Here is a 19,350-nt window from a genome sequence, read left to right on the forward strand (position 1 = left end):
CTTTTGGGAAAGCTGTTGACAGAACGCTATAGCAGGGACAGAGATGTAGGGCTCTGACATTTGGCTATTCTGGTCTTCATATCTTTAGGGGGTATCATTACAGTATAGCCTGCAATGTGAATGGGTGGCACACCCCGAAGTTGGCAAATGCTAGCCATGGAGAGCGGTGGAAGGTACAGGAGAAAGAGCGACCATCCGTAGAATTTTAAGTTCCTGAGAAAGAAAGAGGGACTAGAATACAGAATGTGGGGCTGGGACCTTGGAGAAGTGGCAGTATAGGAAGAAGTTACTTCCTTTCTCTGGAAGGGCTGAAGAAATTTTAGGTGTCAATTAAAGTACATTTGGAGGTTTGGAGATAAGAATTTATGGGAGGTGTGGTCTTATATCTTCTATATGGATCTCAATTGTAAGTGGGGAGGAGCAAAATAGCTCTACAGGAAGACACAAAGTTGAAGGGGAATAGGTTAATTGATTAGCCATTTTGATTGCAAATATAGATTCAAAATAGTATAAGCACAAGCAGAAGGGGGAGTTTATCAGTGGGATATGTTTGTGCAGTTAGATTCTAAATGACCTTAAATGCAAGACTAAAGATGTTGGACTCTTGCTGGTAACAGTAATTTGAAAAAATTGAGGCTAAGAAAGCTATTGCATTGACTGGCTGTTCACACTGGTCCTATGTACCATTGAACTCTGAACTACATGTAGTTCAAGATTTCTTTGATCACCCATGAGGTGCAGTCATTCAACAGCCCTTGTTTATTTTTTAATTAGGAGGATGGTAAAGAATTTACTTTCTTCCCATGCCTTCTCTGTCTGTATAACTGCTGTCTTCTACCAGGATTGGACTTATCATATGCTCTCTACATTTAATAATAGATTTTGTATCCCATTATCTCCTCATTTGATCTATTAGAAAGGTGTGTACATATTTTTGTCTTTCTTGATGTGATCTCTATAACTCCAGTGCATGTCTATTTACAAGTTATCATTTTTCAAATAACTTTAGTGGAATTGTTTGGCAAAAGCATAGCTGTCTTAGAATTGCCATGCAATTCTCAGTGAGGTCAGAAGCACATTGAAGGTAATTTCTAGATGCATGGAGTTTAGGGGGTTCCCAGAGTTCCTGAGAGGTGACAGAGTATATTCAAACAGACATGTACTTGAGTTCAGGCTCTTATAAGCTGTGTGACCTTGGACATGTTAGGTCAACTCTGATTCTCAGTTTCCTTTAGTACAAAATGGAACTCTAAAGATTGGAAAAAGAGATATATGCAAAAACTGTCTGTTCCAGTTTAGCTTCTTATACTCTGTCACTCAGGAAATATTTCTCTTTTGTGTGTACAGGAAATGCACATTCTGTTGGACTATTCTTCTTTTTAAATTTCAACTCAGATATTACCAGTTTTTCTCATTAATATTATTTTTTTCTTCAACATTTGAATATATTCTGAAAATCTTCTTCCTTTTGTTGCTTCCGTATTTCTATTGTTCATATGGTGTTTTAGTGGCTGGGTTCCAGTTTTAGGATTAAGTGGGTCTGCTACAGGAATTCACTTAAGTATAATATTGAAGGGTTGAGACTATTAGGTCGGGTTTGTTTGGTCAGAAGTGCTCAGGTATGCTAGAGCAACAAGATCAAACTGACGAACCAGAGTGTCCCCTTAGGTACAATTTTGCAGATTGTCTCTTCTACATATATGTCTGGTCCAAAGGGAGAGAGGAAGCTGGCATCCAGGCAGACAATTCTTGCCAACTATGGGACACCAAGCTGTGCTCCATCCTGTTGTGGAAAGACTACTTTTTTTTGTTCTAATTCTAGCAAAGCCTCTGTATAGACGTAGCAGCTCTGTGCTCATTACGTGATCTATTCAGAGGGAGATTCTCTGGTCCAAGACTTTCATTAGTTGGGTGACATTGGAAAAAGAGTAAAATAAAACATTTAAGGAATTATGTACCAGATATATTATGCATAGAAGAGTTGTATGTTGTGAAGTTCTCTGGATTTCCAAATGCTTGAGAAATGGGACTTGTTGGGTGCTGTCTCAGTGATGGGATTTCTGCTCTCAGGAACTGCCCATCGCTTGGTGCCCTGTTGCTTGCCCCTAAGATCTTTGTAACTGAGTGGTCACATGCCTGTGCTGTTTTCTACTTCTTACTTCTGGGTTCATAATCACCAGGCGCCACTACTCTGCTGGAATGTCATAGAATACTCCCCGCGTCCTCCTAATGTCATTTATGTTGGGACAAAGGGTAAGTTCAAAAGTGTTTAATCTAGTTCCAAGTAAAAAGGATAGATTGACCATTGGAGTTTATTATCTCTTCTAACCAAAACACTGGTAAAATCACAGTAAAAGAATATGTAAAACTTAAACACAAAGGAAAAAGAGATTAAAAGAGGGGGAAAGAAAACAAAATATTTCAAAGTAATTTTGGAAGATGGGAAGCAGATGGGGTAGAAATTAAAAGATTCTCATACCTCTAAAATCAGAAGAAAAAAGGCAGTCTTTGGAATCTCATCTGACAAAATGAAGAACATATAATTCACAGTCTGAGGACAAATTCCAAAATAAGTAGGAATTTAAATATATATCTACAATCCTGCATCCAACAATATTTATCATTAAATAATACATTTCAGTCAATTTATACCAAAATATAGAATGGTAGAGTCAAACCCTCTCAACATTCGCAATTGAGAACTTTTAAAAAATAATTCTTGGTAATTCCAAAAAAGGGTAATTTATATATATATATTTAAAATATATAGCTTCTTCAGGATAAGGATTTGATTGAGCCTATTGATAAAATGAACTTCATTTTATTTGGTAAATTTAAGTAAGAATATTTTTAGTAAAATTATACCTTCAATCAAAATATAAGCAAAGATAAAAGTTCATTTCAAATACTCATAGAGCTACAATTCTACTCTGGCAAATAGAGTTCCCGGTTTAGAATGACCTATACTGATATAATGTAGAACTGGTTTATATTATGAATAAACTCACCAAGCTTCAAATCAATGATGATCACTTTTTTCTCATGTTGGTGGCAATGGTATATGTAAACATCCCATTAATCTAAAAGAAAAATAATAATACAACAAAATAAAGGAAGATTAGTGTGAACTTCCTGAAGAAAATATCCATTTGGCAAGTATTTCTATAAATACCCTGCCTTATGTCTTAAGTAGATAATTTTTCTACTCTATAAATGCTGTACTGTGGTTTTCTACATTTTTGATTTGTTGTCTCCTTATCAAGAACTTTAATTTCATGGATTATTACATAACTATGCAAATATATATTTTACTTCTATTTTCCATTGTTTTCATTTAAATGTCTTATATTTATCTTAAGATGTTTTAATTTGCCCTTTTTAAATTTTTTAATACTTTGTAAACATGCATGCTAGTTTAACTCAATCTAAGCATAGAACATTTAGAACAAGTTTAGATCTCCATAATGATTATGCCTTTAGTGTTTTCCCTTGGTAATTATTTAAAAGAAATAACATTTTATTAATAGAATCTTAGAGTGGTTGTAAATGAGTTGGTGATAAATGCAAAAAACAGATTCACATTTCTTTCAGTGTTTAAATTAAATCTAAAAATCAAATAAAATATGAATTTCATTCATAAATGAATTTTATGAATCTTATGCCCTTTCACATACTTAAATATTTTAATACAATCTGATAGGCAATCAGTAAATTCTTTCTGTTCATACAGTACATCTGCAAAGAAATATTGACTCTGTTCCTTTATTTTATGATGTAACATGTTCCTCAAGATGCAGAAAAATCTGGAGAAATTTACTTTTTAGCAAGATTTTCTTGGTCATAGCACACAATTCCCACCTTTAAAAAAAAAAAACAAACTTTGTACATGGGCATAACATGGAGCAATGAAGAAATTCAGTAAAATCGAGGTTAACCATACTTCAGCAAGACCTTATTGGAATCCACACCTGGAATCAGTTCAGCAAATAAATTGATGGAACTCATACTTCAATGTGCAATTTCTAAAATCGGCAATTCTGAATTGTCTGATTTTATATCTTTATTTAAACTAAACATACACACATATACATACAAACCCACATAAAATGAAGGAATGTACTCCCAAACGGTAATATTCCTCTATTGCTCAATTAAGATCCATTTTTATATGTGTGACTGTAAGTTTTAAGAATAGAAAGTCTAAGTTGGGTTTACCGGTTTATTTTCTCCCTGGGAAAAAAATACCCCTGCTCACACTCGTGGCAGTCCTGCTGAGACCATCAACTTCCTCGAGTCATTTCTAACAAGCCAACATAGTTGCACTCATCAGCTATTTTACAGAATTTCATACTTACAAATATATCCTGTGGAGCGGTCCACCATGCTGAATTTTATTTCCTCTTTGTTATGATCCTTTTGAAACTGGGTTCTGAAATTTCATGAGACACCCAGCATTTTATTTTTCCTGGCATAAAACGACCTTCCTGGCTCTATAATTACCTTCTATGGCACTCTGGCCTCGGTATGAATGTTCTGTTTTTACAGACACATATCTATGCAAAGAGAAGTTTTGTTGAATATGAAAAATAGTGCTGTGGGCCTGTGATGCATTGCTGATGAAGAGGTTTTATCAAATATTATCGGAGCATAGGAAATTGTCAGATGACTGGAAGCCGTAGCTTCCCCATGAGATCTTCAACGTAATAGTCAAAACTTTGTCTTCCCAAAGAATTCATGTTTCTAATTTTAGAAAATGTATGGCCTAAAGTAAAATGCCCTTTTAGAAAAGACAGAGATCTGAGGACAAATAAGTAAACTCCCACTGCAAACACTTGCTATTGAATTGTTGAAATGTTAAAATCAACCTGTTTAGAATAATCAAATGACTAAGGATTTGTTTAAAAAAAAATTCTGGTCAGACCTTTCTAGGTCCTCTCACTGGTCCTCTATGGCAGTTTTGGCACTTTGCATCATTCTTCAGCTAAAATCCCTGTTAAAATCTGGATGGAGCATAGTGCTTCAAATGAGCTCTAATGAGTGTAAAATATGGTGAGATTATCTAAACCAACCGTGGGTGGGTGTGTGTGTGTGTGTGTGTGTGTGTGTGTGTGTTGTGTTGTGTGTGTTTTTTGGGGGTTCCAGAATAAAATAGGAAAGATCAAAATGTGTTTGATAGAATGTTTCTTAAAATATTTAGGAGACTGATGAAGTAGAACATTATTATTTATATTTAGGGATTTTGAGGCTCAAACCCAGGGAAATTGAATTTATCAAACCTAAGAGATAAGAAACCAGAATAAGGCAAATGAGAAAGCCAGAAGTTGAGTAGCTGTGGCCATGTTGTGGGAAGTAAGAGCAGGGTTTGGACAATTCAGTTGGATCTATATTGTTTACTGATAGGGCCCATTTTCACTAGTTGCTGGTTGTCCAAATTTCCGTCTGCGTCTCAGAAAATATGGATGCTGGGATGCTGGATCTTTTCAGGAAATCTCCAATCTAGTTGTTAAATCTCCTCTGCCCCCAAGATGATTTGTTTCTTGGGATTCAGGAGTGTTTCCTCCTTCTCATGGGTTGGAAGCAAGGAGCTAGCTGGGAAATTCTGGAAGTTATACCCTATAGGAGTAAAAGTTGCAAAGCCTACAGATGACATTAATCATGAACATCTTCCTACAGAATAAATATTGAATATCAAAAAGGGCTCAGAAACAAAGAAACTGTGGACCAATGAGTTTCAGGGGGGAGGCAGAAGGTAGTCCTGGGGCATTCTAGTACAAGGTGTAGATGCTTGTGCCTCCCCCCTCCCCACCCCGACCACCACTTCCTTTCTGATCAAACTTAGGGTCACTTTTTCACAGAGTTATATCCTCAGTTCTTTTATTTATTTATTTTTTAAAATTTTGAGATACAATCTCACTAAGTTGCTGAGGCTGGCTTTGAACTTGTAATCCTCCTGCCTCAGCCTCCTCAGTCAATGGTATTACAGGAGAGCACCACTGCACCCAGCTTGTAGCAAATTTCTAAGCATTTTTGGTTTCCCTGAGATAGAGGTAAAGTTCAGTTAATGGAGTCAGAGCAATGTGGTCCTTGGTATACAGCTGAATAGGACTGATTCAGGGATGTGGGGTTAGGGAATGGAACAGGATCCTTGTGTATTTGCTGGCATGGCTTGGGAATACCCTCTATTTGGAGATCCCATTTTTCTAATAAATTACAATCCACTTACTCTTGAACACTTTCCCTCTATTTCTATTTCAGCCAATTCCAAAGTAATAAAACTTCAAATGCTCACAATTAAAGAATATTTAATATTTTATATATTTAAAATCCCACATGAATTTCACAAGAACAGAATAATGAAATATTAGAAATTAGGATCTGCCATTTATCTCTTCTCCTAGTGTCGCTACTAGGTGATTGTTGGTTGCTTGTGAAATCGGCCTGATGTTTACAGCACATTCTCTTGATATCATATGGTTGTTGCCCTTTGCCCATAGGGCGGCATTTTTCAATATATTCTAGAAGCAAGATCAGTTGTTAGACACTGGTGAATTTTAGTGAAATGTATCCAGTTGAAATGTGTCAGTGTGGGAGGAAGATGAGAATAAGCTCCTGCTTTCCTTGAACTCTAGGTCTGTGTCTGCTGGACTTTCTGTTTACAGATCCCTCCTTTTGGGTCTTCTTCCCAGGTGTTATATTTGCAGAACAACCTCTGCCTGTCTTTGCAGACTGGGTACCTACATGGTAAGAGTGGCTTAAGCTCTGCAACCCATAACTTGACCCATCTTCTGTCCTTGTCCCCTCTGGCTGGATTCCCCGTTGAAACAATGTAACATGGGCTTCTGGTTTGTGTGAACCCAAAATAGTGGTAATGTAAATTAGATTACTGGGTGCTCAACACTGTTGACAGCAAAAAATGTGCTTAAATAGCAATTATAGCTAGCAACCAGTTTTGTCTGCATTTACTCAAATGACTTGCTTTTAATTATAAATCCTGCCATTCTATAAGGATTATTCACTAACTCCCTATCATCCTTCATTTCCTTTGGCAGTTGCTCTAAAACATTCTTGTGGCCTTCCCAGGAAGTCGGTACTGTAATACTCTGAGGTTTCAGATCTCCATCATGGAACTGAAAAGGAACAATGATCCTACCTAGTTTCCATTTTCTCCCATGCACTTAGTAGACCTCTCTATCCTTTCCAACCGGATTTCAAGGGATCTAGTTAGGATTTCATTATTTTCCTCTGATGTATTTAAGGCAACACTAACATAGTTAGAAAAGTGGTGTTCTTTTCATGGGGAAAAAAACCAAAACCTTAGTCACTTAATTTGGACTGATTTATTAGTTTTTTTTTAAAAAATAACATTCTATGTGTATTTGTAGGTCTACTTGTAGGTCTATTAAGTTTTTTTTTTTTTTTTTTTTGTAACATTCACATTGTTTAAACTGTAGGGTGCTCTGAGGATTGGGTTGAGGGTGCAAGTCTTTGAAGATGATTAGCATTGATTTTTCAGGTGGCCTGGGTGCCACCAGGTACCACACTGGACTGATGTGTTATTTTCTTGCCTTGGGTTCCTGGATCACACAGGTAAGGTAAATTTAAATTAGAAACCCAGGAAAGCCCAGGCCTGGTATTGTGCTAAAAGATACGTATTTCCTTGTCAGCAGTTGGTACAGATAACTAGTTTTTCCTGTCTACTCTTTCACTGAAGCTGGGGAAGTTTAAGGGTCTCTGGCTCAGTTTATGACAACCTGACATCATGTTTTCCGACATGCAAACAAGAACTCTAGATAACTAAGAATTGTAAATGTTGAACTCAGCTGCAGTAAATGCTAGGTTGTTATTCTGGTTTAGGATTCCCTTTGGTGTTTCTCTCTCTCTGTCTCTCTCTCTCTCTCTGTCTCTCTCTTTTTAGGTTTCTCTTACTTTTTTTTTTTTTTTTCAAATTTGACTATGCATTTAAAGGATGATATTGTTCCTTTTTCCCCTAGCATTTCCAAGTATCTAGTGGAGAGATCTTTCAAGATATGTCTTGCCTCCTCTGCTCCATGTTTTATTTTGTGTGAAAGAATGCTATATATTTTTAGATAAAAACCAAGTGCAATGACATATCAAGGAATTTGGGACTTCAGCGTTTCCTTGTCAGCCATGGAGAGACAGCACCATTATTATCTTTTTAAGTGAGGGATGCCTCTATTTAGAAGTATGCAAGTGCAAAGCTGAGGTATGTTGGGTTTCAAATCGCCTAATCAAAATACAGTCCTTATTCTCTATATAAGTCCATTCCTTTTTACTGTGTCCAAAAGAGAACAAAGCAGAACAAACTTTTGCCACATTTCCTGCTTTTTTTCCCCCCCTCCTTTATCAGAGAGTTTGGGATGACTTTTCTGCAGATCATTCATTACTTTAAAAAAAATGTTGACTTAATCTTTAAACAGATCTGTCCCCAGGGCAGTGGTGAATGGTGACAGATACACCTGCATCCCACCCATTCATGGATGGTCTCCAGTGACTCAGGAAAGTAGATGGCTAGGTTGTGACTCAGAGGAAAAGGGTAATTTGAGAAGAATAGGTACACCCACCAGCTGGTGGTGGGGCCTAAAGGAGTCTAGAACTCTGGATTAGCCTGTATTTCTTATCTCTCCTTGACCAAAAGGAATTTTCCACGTTTCTCATACATACTTCAACTGCTTATGTGGACACAGCTTTGAGTCTAGCATAGTAGGTACTCAATAAATATTGGAAGAATGAATGAATGCATTCCCTTTCTAGTAAGATTCATCCCAAATAAAACTACTCTTAATTTTCTTTTTAACCATTTTTCACTTACATAAAAATTATGGAATGGAGTTTGGGAAGACGGTGTATATTGTTATGTTTTCCTATGTCTCATATCATCCTCAGGGTTAGTCCTACCTCTTTACTGTAACTTTTACTAACCTATCATTAGTAGACTTGCTAACTATGCATAGTGGAAATACTAAGCTTTGTAAGTATAATTTACACAAATATATATTTTCATAAAGCATGCAAATTTGAACAATGGAGCCCTTGTGACTCTTGTCAAATAAGGAACTAGAGTGAAACACAGAGTAAATGTTTATCCTTGGGATCTAAAAGAAAAAACTGTATCTTACAACCCCTGGAAGGACATGATATACAAATAAGGCTGGACAAACAACTTTAATACTTAGTAAAGGCAAAGAATTTGAAGAAATACCTCAATCATGGAAACTTTAGAAACCTACTGTAATATACTTTCCTTCATTTAAAAAAAAAAGTACATGATTTTTTTTCTTCCTGAAATTTGAATATTTGGGGAGTTGCTTTAGTAACTCTAAAACTAGTACATCAAATAAATGCTTTTTTTTAATACAAAAAAAGTATTCTTAAGACATTTTTATGTGAAGGAACAGTAAGTTTGCTCACAGAAAATTATATCCAAAGGAGAATGAAGAGGGATCATAATTATAACAGGGATAACTCTGGAGGGCCAGAACCATGTAAGACATTCTGAATGTACAGCATGAAACCAGCAGAGATTATGGAGTGATTATTTTTTAAATAGATGAAGCTGAGAAAAAGAGAATAATGGGAATAGAACAATGGGAACACAGAGGTATGAGGTTTTTTTTTTTTTTTGAGAAATTCTCATTTTTGGGAAAAATACGGAAGGTTATTAAACACAAACCTTAATTTTTCTCAAACATATCTTCAAACACTGCAGAAAATTATATCTAATAAAACATGAAATTTATTTAACTTTTTTGAAAAATTCCAATTGTCCTGAGTAATTCAGGAAAATGACATTCCATGCCCCTCAGCCCCCAACCCCATCAGTGGGGATTTTTCCCATCTTATTGCTTTTTCAAGGGAGTAGGCAGAAGATAAATAGAAATGTGAAATTTATATCAGTAGTTTGCTATCCTGAATTCTTTGCTGAACATTTTTGTGAAGGCAGCTTTAACAATAAGGGAGATATTTTTATGTTTAAATATTCGTTGTCTGTGTTGAAAGTAGAATATTTCGTACCAGAAACTGCTTTTGTTTATCCCTTTTTAAGTAGAAATTTCATCACCGGCATTTAGAATTTAAGAAAATTTAGATAATCCGGTTCAAAGTTTTCATTTAATTGAAGAAAAGAAACTGCATTGCCTTGGAGAACACAGAAGTTGTGGCAGAGCTGAAGATAAGCCCAGACAGCCCAACCCTGAGAACTTGGCACTTTGGCCATGACGTTCAAATCTCTCATTCACATTCTGTTTGACTTCTGGGTGAAAGTCAAAGAATCATAGAAGGCTTATCTTTTCCATGTGTCAATATGTCTATTCTCCTCTCTTTACCAGAAAGACAAGTGATAACAGTTCTGTGGTGACATGGATTCTGCCCATTCTGGCTGTATTATATTCATTATAATTAATTTACTCCGTATGATGGCCCTGCCTTGTCCACTTGAGTGTTATTAACATGATCTCTACTGAGTTGAATGACTGTTCTGCTTGTAAATCATTTATTTGGCTCAGATGAGTAAATTTGGGTATCCATCTTAAAGGGAACATAATTCATGCTGCCTACTATTGGAATATAATAAAACACCTGACAGAAAATATAGTGTAAGGGATGCTTATTATTATTGAAAAACAAAGATTTATTTTACAAAAGATTTCTTTAGTGGGGTTGGGGGGAGCAGGGAGAATCTCATGAAAATAGAAGAGAGACCAGCAGAACAGAGAGAGGGAACCAGAGGGAAGGAACAGGGAGGTCCTTGGGCACAAAATTGACCAAACTATATTGTTATATTCTATGCATATAAAAATATGTATTAATAAAATTCTACATAGTATACTCATACAAAATAATTTCTCTTTAAGTTCTGATTTAGTTTATGATTAGTATTTTAAAAATAGGCTATATAGCAAAATACATCTGAATTTGATGAAAGTGAAAGACGCTCAAACTTTTCTAAACAACTCTAGCAATTCAAAACACTAGTTATATCTGGTAATATAAACAATAACATACTTAACAATGTATTTCTAATTTTATTTTTATTCTCTGCCATGGGCCAGGGTTGTTTGGTAGGACGAATGATATTATCTGCAGATTGGAAACAGATTTAAATTGCTTAAACGCAATGCCTAGAAATACCCTTGAGAATTAAACATGCCTGAGAAAAGGGGGTCAGAAAAATATTACAAAACAGTGGTAATTAAGGAATATTCCACTTAGGTCTGTTTTAAGTCAAACACTGTTCCAAATTGACCATGTGGCTTTATTTTTAGGCTGTAGCTTATTGATTCAGGATGTAGCCTCTGCTAACTGGTAGAGTGTCTCTTAACCTACAGATGTGCTTTTGGTTCCAGATACTGAAAAATAAAAAAATTTTGTCTGTTATCCTGGAGAAAAGAAACCAATTGTTCTGCTGAAGAATCTTTGTCCCGGATGAAGTCCTATTTCTAAGTGGATCAGATGCAAGGTTATTTGAGAGATTGAGATTCACACAGTCCACAGGCACAGAGTTTCCCTGGCCAGTTAGTAATAAACTAGTTCATAAAAATGCAGCTTCGATTTTAGAAGTCATACTTGAATGGGAATGTGAGAATTAGACTCCCCAGGTAACACGTGTAATAATTAGTTTGGTGAATTCATTTGTTGACAGTCAGCTTCTGAGGAAAAAACTAGAAAATGTCAATAGTCTATAATATAAACCTCTGGAACCAAAGGACTGGTGAAAAATCAATGGAAATTATTTCTGGTTATTTTTTTCCTGGCTGATGAAGACAAACTAAGTATATAACTGTAGAGGAGTTTAGGACTCAGGAGGAAGAGACACTGGTGTGGCTCCATAAACATGTGGCATGTATCATGTTTGCATAGAGCTCAGAAGTTGGTTTCAGTATGCTTTTGTTGCTACCTTAAAATTACTAATTTTTTTTGTTAATAAAGGGCATCTTAATTTTCACTGTGCATTAGGTTTCACAAATTATTTAACTAATATTTCTGAAAGGAGACATAAAAGGTCAGGGGAGAGATATTAGAAAGCAAATTTTGTGGATACTTCAATTTGTGTTGTGGAAAATTCTGTTATCCTATTACAGGGTTTAGAGAAAAGTCATTTCAATCAGTTGAATACATTTTTATTGTGTGAAATGTCAGGAGGGCATTTGATGTGAAGTTGCAGAGTAGAGAGGCCATGTAGTGTGGCTGATAGTGATGTTCTGGGTAGAACAAAGGACAGCACTGAATCTCACCTGGTGGAGGTGGTGAGGGGCTGGGGTCTTAGAACAAGCCCAGTAACAGCAGCCAGGTAAGAAAGCCATACAGTGGTTATCAAAGTTGCTTGGGCAGTGGCAGTTGACCAGATTAAGAAATCTGATGAATACATAGAATTCAGAGGGTTACATTTTCCTGTGCTCACTGGTGCTGGGAGAGTAAGTCACTTGACTTTCAGTGTTTCAGATGACTTATCAATGATTTTTCTTACTAGCTGCTTTCAAACAACAGACAGTTATTATATGATGGCATCTGTCCAGTGTTCTGTGCCCCTAGGAGATAAGTTCTTTATCAATCAGTACAGTAGCCTGCTCTTTTCAACAGAAAGTTTCTACTTTGCAGAAACTACAAATTTGAGGTCTGGAAGAGTAGACTAGGAGTGTTTAAGAGTTGAAGTGTTCTAGTTGGCAGTTCTCTAGGAGATGTGGCAAATGTAGTAAACCACCATCCCACAAACGCTCGATGCATTATCTAGTTATTTGCTCAGAAATTTAAGAATGGGGATATTTGGTGTCTCAGATATTGCATCTCTCAGATATCGGACACGAGTCCTGTTTAATCTAAAGAATTCATAAAAATGACATTCTGTGAGCTTATGGGCCGTTGCAAGCAATTTGAGGTGACTCAAAGATTTAAATGACGAAATGGCAAGAGAAGGCTAATGAAAGGCCCAGCCAAGTGTGTGGAGCCCTTTAGTGACCAGGTCCACAGCTGGATCAGGGCTTCTCCTGTATCACACATGACTTCCAGACAGGTTCCTCAAGGCGGTTTGAGGCATTCTATACTACAGATGTCTCCAAGGGTGTGATGGAATCTTTATTAATCAGAGTAATAATGAGAACAGCCACCATTAGTATCTGCAATGTGCACAGTGAACTAGCAGCTATGCCCAACCCTTTCAACAATCTCAAGAGGCAGTTCTTATTATCTTCATATTTTTTTTTCAGAAGAGGAAATTGAGACAGTGTCACATGGTTCTTAATGAGATAGGCTTTAGGATTTCTTCAACCCTCCAGCAGTTTCTGGCAACTATTTATCTCTGAGCAGCTTCTGGCTCAGTTAGGGGAGCATTTCTATTTGAGAAATTACAAGGGTATTTATTTTACAACCTTTAGTCTTAATGTGCACTATGAATCCAGTAATAGTCCTATGTTGATACTTCAGAGATGACTTGAAATTCTGTATACATATATCATGGTTGTAATAAGCTAAGGAAAATCAATTAAAAAGATATTTTCCTTTGTATTATTTCAATTAGTTGATGATACTTAACTTCACTATTTTATTTCTAGTTGGTGACTTTGAAAACTTAATTTACTCTGCATGATCATCTCTCGCAGTTGGATAATGCAGTCACCCACAAAGAAAGCAAGCAAGAGGAAAGGAAAAAACACAAGATTGCTACTTTCATGGAAATATAATGGCAACTCATGCATATTTGCCAACTCTCTGGAAGACATACTCGAAGTATTTTGATTATAAAACAAGGCAGTATTTTAAATCACCTTAAGCAGAACTGACAAGAAATCAAAGGACATCTAATAAAAGGTTTTCCTAAGTTGTACTTGCCCAAGATATTCAGAGTTTAAATGGAAGGGGGAAAACAGTTAAAACACCCATATTCCTCCCTCCCCTGGGTGCAGAGAACAGAAGAGTGGAGATAAGAAGAGCATAGTCAATGGCAATCTGAGGAAGGGCTTTTGGACTTGGTGTCCCACCTTTGAAGCTGTTCGCTAATTCTGTTCAGAGACAGAGGACATGGCACCCGGAAATCAGCTCAAGGCCTCTGTTACCGTTGTTATTCATGTTAAGCAGCAAAGACATTAGACTTCATTTACCTAAGCTCATGTTATCCACCTGCTGTAATGTTCATGGTCTGCTAAGATTGCTGCAAGTAAACCCGAGTGTAAAAATTGCCCACAGGTTCCTGTTTGACAAGTGGCATGCTGGTTTCTCCTCACTCCCCAGAGGCCACTTATAATGAAAAATAGGTCTTGTGAGCTTTGAAATTTTTCCATTCACAACCCTGTATGTCTTTTATTATATTGCCTTTTAAAATTAGCATGCTATTTTAGAAAATGAAGAAAACACACCATGGGCATCTGCTTTGCAGAAACTACTAATCGGTCCCTGTCGCTTCACATAGTCTTGTTATTACCCAAAATAGGAAAATATGCAAATTCATGACACATGTATTGATTTTAATTTATCCAGAGGCTCTTCTGTATAGCTAAGGAATGAATATCTGCCTGTAGATTTGATTCCTGTAGAATCCACATGTTTGTGCTTGTGGACTCCTTACATTATGTCAGCACCAGATCATCAAATAGATTTTATTGTTAGTATTGACTATACTTTGTGAATATCAAGATTTAGAATTTATAAAAGTGAAACATTCTAATTTCATTGTTGTGCCTCCTTTGTGAAGTCCTCTGTACTTCTGCATTACTATTTATCACAGGAAGCTACATTTGCATGTTGAATTATCTGCCTTTTCCACTAGATTTCAAACTGTTTGTCTTTCCTTGTCTGTCTCATTCATTGTTAGGTCCTCAGAAAAAAATAGTGTATGGTCCTCAGTAGGTGCAATAAATTATTATTATTATTACAAGTACTGTCAAGAGTGCCTTAACACATTTTCTCATGTAATCTTCCCAATAATCATAGGAGTTCGTTACTTTGATCTTCATATTAGTGGTAAGGAATCTAAACCTCAGATAGGGTAATCAGTATGTTTAGATCCTGCAACAGAACTACCTCATTCAGAAATGGGTCTATGTGGATACAAAGGAGGAATATCTTATTTACAATACCACTGCCTTGTGTATCAGAAGGTAAAATATTTTACAAATCACTCCAGATGCAGATGAACACTTGCAATAATGAGAGATTTGTAAATTTGTAGATTTTGGGAAAGTGGGATTGGAAGAAGAGGTGCATCCTCTTCAAAATTTGTGTAGAGAAGTTCCGTTCATTGATTATAAATGCTTCTTGCTCCTTACACAAATAAACTAAATAAGGCCTGTCACTGTTGCTGCCATTGAATTTGATGTCATACTTGGGTAGTGTTGTTATAGATAAGAATGGCCTAAGCATTTCTATTTGATTTAATTGATATGACTGAGCACATTGCAATTTTGAGATTGATATTGGGTAGGTTGGGATTTGGGGCAGAACAGAGAACACAAGATAGTATAATATACCTGTTATTGTCACAAACTGACAGTGCAGCAAGAAATAAGATAGGTAAATACATTACTATATAAAAAAGAGAACACAATGTAGCTGAAGTTTTATAATCTGTAGAGGACCTACAAGGGCTAAGAAATTATATCTGATTGGTGATGTTAGATATAAATTATGGAAGGGGTAGCCCTGGCAGGGTCCTTGAAAGATGGGCAAGATTTAACAGTTTTATGTGCAGGATGTTTGAAGGTAAATAAAGATGTTGTCTCTGCTCTTAAGAATAGTAAGTCTCATTAGTAGAGAAGAACATTGAATATTGATAGGTCAGAGAAGAGTAGACTAGAGAAAGCAATTAAGATATAATTATGCAAGGTAACATTAGAAAAGGAATACGTGACGTTGCTAGAGAAGCAGTAAAAGTGTTAAAGGACTTTTAGACTGAATTAATTTGGTTGTTAAAAGTTTGCTCCAAGAAAGGACCCAAAGGGACTTTCAGAGAGTTGTAGGAAACTGACTTAATTAATATGAGTCCTCTTTTAAGTGACTTCAGTTTTCACAGGGAGTTAGGGTGCTTTGAGCAGGAAGCCCACAAGGTCTGGAAAGGGAAAGGATTCTTCCCTGAACAGTGGAGTGGGTCATTGTAACAATCACCAGAATTGGCAAAGATGATGCTGGAAGCATTTGTGTTGGATTATGTTGAAATCACGTCAGAGACTGTGAATAATTCAAACCACTCTAGAGGGAAGTTTGTTTTCCCTTCTTGCAATACACATCTGACTCTGGCATGGAAAACCTTTTCCTAGTTAAATTTTGCTTCATTTCCCATATAAGATTTGTCACAGTAAATAATCCTTTCTTAAATAGCAATATCCTGTACGTAAAATGTAGTGCGAGCTGTCTGAACATTAGGCGAGTGGTCCTGTTAAGGGATTAATCAGCTCTACCTTAGATGAAGACCATAAAACAAAATAAAGTCACGCACGTAATCAAACACTAGGAATGTTTCCATGGCAAGGACGACACTTTTGCTAATAGAAGGAAAATGGGATGTTAAAGATGGTAATCAGCGGCACTATAGCAACAGCTCTTTTTAGAGCTCTTTCTCCATTTGCCTCTCAATGTTTGCCAGCTCCATGTTGCTGTCAAAATACAAAGCATATAGCTATACATTTCTGTTAAAAGTGATCAAGTTATTAACAGCTTTCTTGAAGTTATTTATATACCATAAACTTCACCCACTTTATTGTAAAATTTAGTGATGTTAGTAAATATATAGAATTATGCAGCCACCACCACAATTCAAGTTAGAATATAACCACCACTCTCAAAATATCCCACATGTCCACATTTACATTTGCCAGCCCCAGAAAACCACAGACTTCCTTCTCTCTATATAAATTTGCCTTCATCATATAAATTTGGGCATGGGTGGGGGCGACATTCAACCCATGATATCCAATAACAGTAAATAGTCACATGAGAATAGACCAAGCACTGATCTGTGAGTTTTACAAATACTAGCTCACTCACTGCTGACAATATAAGATGGACATTATTAATATCCTCATTCTGTACATTAAAAAACGGAAGCACAGAAAGGTCACATAGCTAGCAAGCGGTAAATTGTGCACTAGAACCCAATCTGACCAGCTCCAATGTGCATATACTCTCAAACCCCAAAGCACATGGCACCACCTCCTAGATATCCAAACTTGTCCAAATGAGTACTATGAAATGTAAAATTCATTGATACTGAAGAGTCTCTGACCCTAATGCCCTAGAATAGCTTCACGAGGGGACTATTACCTTCTTGGCAGAGAAATACAGATTCAGAATAGTCTTTCGTTTTTATTAAAAAGAAAATATGTTAACCTAGATGAATTGACTCATTATAATACTTTATATTAGGTTGAACCTGTCTTTTTATAAAGAAAAAAAAAGGGAGCATGTTGATTATCTTATGTGGTTCAAGCTAATACATTGACCAGTCAGCTTCTGAGACTTGCTTCTGAAGAGATCCGAGGCACAACACATCATTTCACTGGAAATTTCTTTTCCTCCTCCCACTCCATTCTCTGCCACCCCCACTTTTGGGCAGCCAGGCTTGCAACATTCAACCCCTCAGGGAGGGATAACACAAAATCCGCAGACAGCAAAACCAATAGGAACAAAATGCAAGTATTGACTTTTATGTTCTGATGTAAGCATTTGAACTTCAGAGAGATTTTTGAGGACAAGTAGAAAGTTTTCCCCTTTTCTGGGATTAAATAAAGATTCCTAGTACCACAGGAGGAAAGGAAGCCTGAGTAGCACAGAATCTTCTTTTCTGAGGGGTTAGACTAGTTACTAAGCAGGGACTGTGCTTCCTGCCCCAGGCCAAGCCTGGAAGGGGGGATTGGGAGGGAGAAGGGTTCTCTATGTTGATTAGTTACACATAGTCACTCATGCGTGCGCGCGCATACACACACTCACTCACACACCCACCCACCCCAAAATTCTGTAGTCTTCTTGGGACCACATATCTCAAATTGCATTGTGGCCATGTCTCATTGGCTTCTTTCTTAGTAAATCTAACTTTACTGATAAAGAAAATAAATTTACTTTAGAAAATGGAAAATTTTTGCACCCTTGAGTTAGAGTTCTGAATTTTTAAATCTTAAATTAAGTTCTTTTTATTTTTACACTAAATAAATGGTTCCAGCTTTTTAAATAGACAACAGTTGCTAAGGACTGAGGGTTCAATATTTCTAAGAAATATATTGATAATATATAGATAAATAAGACACAAAGTGGAAAAAACTTAAGGGTATTATTTTAAGTTATTTTTTTCTGGCAAAAGTAATGTAGAGAAATGTTGAACTTTAACATTATTAGGGATGGGAAAAGGTCATGGATATAAATCTACAGATCAAATAACTATTAAACACAATAGGAATACTCTGGCTACAGGGAATAAATGGTCATATTTCTGCAAAAAATGTAACTTACCTGCTAATTCAAAAATGAATAGAAAATTTGAATAGATCTGTAACTATTATAGCAAATGCATGCTGTAATATTTTCAACCTTTGAATGAAAGGTTGAAAATCTTTATCTCTCCATGCATGTGCTCATTTCCCTGAATAATCTTCACTCAACACAAACACACAAACCCAGCCCCAGGTAACTTGAGGTGAGTCTTACTAAACTTGCAAGGAACAGATAATCATCTTCTTCTTTTTTAATCAAGTTGGGTACTTCAAATATGCCCATTAGCCACTAGATGTCATCACATGCTATTATAATTAAAAGCCAGTATAATCTTGAAGAAAGAATCACTAGCAAAGTTTTTGCTGAAATATTAATGACACTTTCATAAAACTAAATGCATAATTCTATTGATTTTTCATCCCTGAGATTTTGTAGCTAAGTTTTACATAGAAATATTAATTAGAAATAGATTCATGAAGTTATTTTCATAATCCATGAAGCAGGAATTATAACTGTAGTACTAAAGATTTAGTGACTAAAACAGTGTCTGGTCAATGTTAAATAATGATAGCATTTATCCCAACTTTGTATTCCACTTGGCATGCTGCTTATTCACAGGAGAGGGCAGTTTGAGGGAAGACCCATTCTGCACTGAATGGTGGTTTTGTTTCAGTGTGGAGGAGGAATGTACTGGAGATGGTTCTGTAGGAACTGCTACTTTGGTGCTTGAGGGACACATGAATTGGGCCTGGCTCTCTGCAGCCAACCATGCACATATTTTCTCCTGCACTAATTTTCTCTTGTTTGTTGCACTGTTTTCAAACCTATATGAAAATTTGTTTTCTCTAAGTAAAATATTAATTTTCTTTTCACTGAGAATGCTGTTAAGGAATTTTTAAAATAGACACCCCCCCCCCCCCC

At 36.3% G+C, this 19,350-nt stretch overlaps 1 protein-coding gene and 1 long non-coding RNA gene across 4 annotated transcripts in view; one reads left to right on the top strand and one right to left on the bottom strand.

The window, feature by feature from the left end:
- Positions 1 to 5,152, bottom strand: part of Rgs13 (regulator of G protein signaling 13) — a 30,398-nt gene extending 25,246 nt beyond the window's left edge. The window contains exons 1-3 of one of the 3 annotated variants that reach the window (XM_048809814.1): positions 4,356 to 5,152; positions 3,009 to 3,080; positions 2,480 to 2,520 (exon numbers count right to left, since the gene is read on the bottom strand). The gene's annotated coding sequence lies outside the window, so the exon portion shown is untranslated. Of the gene's footprint in view, positions 1 to 2,479; positions 2,733 to 3,008; positions 3,213 to 4,355 lie in introns of those variants that run through there. The other 2 variants (XM_048809815.1, XM_015492041.2) reach the window with 2 other exon arrangements.
- Positions 1 to 16,522, top strand: part of LOC125618636 — a 42,006-nt gene extending 25,484 nt beyond the window's left edge. Inside the window, exon 5 of the long non-coding RNA XR_007349950.1 lies at positions 13,566 to 16,522. This is a non-coding gene — a long non-coding RNA (uncharacterized LOC125618636). The remainder of the gene's footprint in view (positions 1 to 13,565) is intronic.
- The last annotated feature ends 2,828 nt before the right edge of the window (positions 16,523 to 19,350 follow it).

Source organism: Marmota marmota, unplaced genomic scaffold (genome assembly GCF_001458135.2).
Source record: "Marmota marmota marmota unplaced genomic scaffold, marMar, whole genome shotgun sequence".
NCBI classification, from domain to species: Eukaryota; Metazoa; Chordata; class Mammalia; order Rodentia; family Sciuridae; genus Marmota; species Marmota marmota.